The sequence below is a fragment of the Amaranthus tricolor genome, chromosome 5 (genome assembly GCF_026212465.1).
Source record: "Amaranthus tricolor cultivar Red isolate AtriRed21 chromosome 5, ASM2621246v1, whole genome shotgun sequence".
Classification (NCBI taxonomy): domain Eukaryota; kingdom Viridiplantae; phylum Streptophyta; class Magnoliopsida; order Caryophyllales; family Amaranthaceae; genus Amaranthus; species Amaranthus tricolor.
Genome location: NC_080051.1, coordinates 15018703 through 15021795, shown reverse-complemented (window position 1 = coordinate 15021795; position 3093 = coordinate 15018703).

Sequence of the window (3093 nt, the reverse complement as noted above, 5' to 3'; positions counted from 1 at the left end):
CGATGTTGGGTATAATGGAGGATTAAACACAGTGATGTTTATCCATCGTCAAAATACGACTTTTGAGGTGTTTGTTAGCAAAGTGTATGATGTAATTGGTTGTGATCCCAACTATTTTATGTTAAAAATGGAGATGAAATACCCGGTGACTGGGAAAAATGTGTTAGTCCCGAAGGTCAAGAAATTATGTTTTTTTTTTTTAATATTTTGTAATAATATGTTGAATCTGATAATATTTATATGATTATTATAACACTTATGTATGTAACAGCGATCATGACGATGCCGGGCCCAGTTGATCCATCAGTGCTCACGCTTCAGGCGACACACAGGAGCGTATCTGCGTGGGAGGGCTCCACTGTCCAATTGGTTACTCGTCAGCACTACCAGGCGAGTACGTTACGGTGGGAGGTGGATGACAGGGTGTTAGACGTAGTCGAGCTAGCTGGTTTCAGATACATTCACCGGTTGTTGGGCGGGGGCTTAGAGCTAGATCGAGCTCTTATCACTGCATTGGTGGAGAGGTGGAGGCCGGAGACACATACCTTCCACCTCACAGTTGGCGAGGCAACGATCACGTTGCAAGATGTGGCAGTTATCATGGGACTGCCGGTTGAAGGACAAGCAGTCATTGGCCATGGGGAGGGAAATTGGCCAGCATTAGTACATGAGCTGCTAGGGGTTTGACCGGAAAACCCTCAAGACCCCACCCAGCCGAAGATAATCGTTGGATCGTCATTGAAGCTGACTTGGCTCCGACAGCTTTTTAGCGCGCTTGAGGATGATGCAAATGATGTGACGGTTGACAGACATGCCCGAGCTTACATCTTGTACCTGTTTGGATGCATCTTGTTTCCAGACAAGAGCAGCGACTCGGTACAGTTGATATATCTCCCTCTACTGGGAGACTTGGAGCGCGTAGATGAGTACAGTTGGGGAAGTGCTACCCTAGCGTATCTGTATCGTAACTTATGCCGAGCATCTCGTAAGGGTGCCAAGGACATGGGTGGATGCTTGATGTTGTTACAGATATGGTCATGGGAGCACATTCATATAGGGAGGCCCATTATTCGGACGGTTCGACCGGATGGGCAACATGATCAGCAAGATGACGCGGATGATTTTGAACCGATATTAGGGTCACAGCATCGGCGCGGGATGGATCCTTTGGCAGTAAGGTAGCAACACTCAATTCACTATTCAAATTCATAATTTGACTATTTTATGATAGATGAAAATGTTAATCAATGTTTATTTGTTTGTAGCTGGCTTCGCTTATATCTTTCGAGATCCCACTCCCCACATACTCTCGTCTATTACAGGGACGCACTAGATCGACAACGGGACGAGCAGGTTAGTAACATTTACTATTTGTATTAGTTATGAATAAATTGTATACATTACTAAGCATATTGATTTCTATTACAGATGACATGGCAGCCTTACACAGTGGCTATGATGGAAGCTCTACCGCACATATGTACATCGGGCCACGAGATTTGGAGATCGCGTTGTCCTCTTATTTGCTTTGACATCGTCGAGCTACATCTCCCGGATCGTGTCATGCGTCAATTCGGTTTGGAGCAGGTAATTCCGCAAGCCTGTGACACCCAACGTCAACTACATGCGATCGATCGGAGGACTGGGGACAAGAACTACCTCGTACGACATAGATCGCATGTAGATGCGTGGAACGACCGAGCATCTACATTGGTTGGAGGAGATAACTTCACAGGTCATAGCTCTGCTATGTACATGAGTTGGTACAGGCGCATCTCCATATTACGCCTAACGAACACTGCATTTGCGCAGCCAGGATCACATTACCATCCGACATCTACGTTACTTGTACGTTTTCTTTCAACACTAATAACAAATAGTAATAGTTTTAAGTAACTGTTTTAACAATATAATGATAACAAACAGGCTGAGCGCATTCGATCGGTGTTGATACAATGTAATGACACGATTCAAGGGGCCGCTACATCGCCAGTTGACGTGGGCTATCGGCCATGTTCTCAGACCTTAGGCTCCATTAATGCGTCGTTGACCGATGCATTGAGTTAAGCGGGTTATGAGTACCTCATACCGACTCCACCCGTCATTGGCGACGTAGATGACACATTCCACACTCCTTCTCCAAGGAGTTCAGCCCATCGAGGTAGCTCTTCCGGAGGATCCAGTTCTCGGTCCACAAGAGGCCGCCAGCGTTCATCTACTCAGGGTCGGTCTTCCAGATCGCCATCGACATCCGCTACTATGTCGCCGTTCGTTCCCCCGTCTTCCATCAACACTCCTCCGCCACATCCATCGCCTCCGCAAAGGATTATCACATATCAGCGTGCTAGTCAACGACGAGCTCCTACTCTTAATGTCATTGCGGAGGTTGACGAGTTCACACCATCATCATCCACCGGTGCGCAAAACAAAAGGGGCCGGGGGTTGTAGTTTAACAAACTTTGTATATTCTTATATTATTTTAACTTCTTGTATATTCTTGTATGATTTTAACTTTGTATGTTCATGATTGTAATATATCTTCGCATTATTTTCATAATTAATTTTTTCAAATCAAGCTGGTTCGTAATTGATTAATATGGAATAGATGGTATTGAACTAGTTTAATGCAGGTTATGTTCACTATTTTGGGGAAATGAAAGAAAAAAAAAATTGTTGCAGGCCACCAGCAAACCGCCACATGAAGTGGCGGTTTACCAGGGATCAAACCGCTACATGAGATGGCGGTTTGCCTTGACCAAACCGCCACTTCATGTGGCATTTTTGTGCTTTATGTAAACCGCCATTTCAAGTGGCGGTTTGGTCTGAAAAAAAAAAAAAGACTTTTCCACGTGGACGGTATTCTGGGAAATACTTTCCCAAATTAGGTAAAGTGGGAAATTTTTTTTTTTAAACATTATTCTGGGGAAAAAGAAAAGATGATAAACTTGAATTATTAATAAATACTTATTTTTGTTGTAAAAACACGTAAGTTTTTTTTAATATCGCCAACACCAATTTTTTTCCATTTTTGTTAGACTCAAACCTAATACACTAATTCATCCATATATATTCTATTTAAAGTTTAAACCAAAA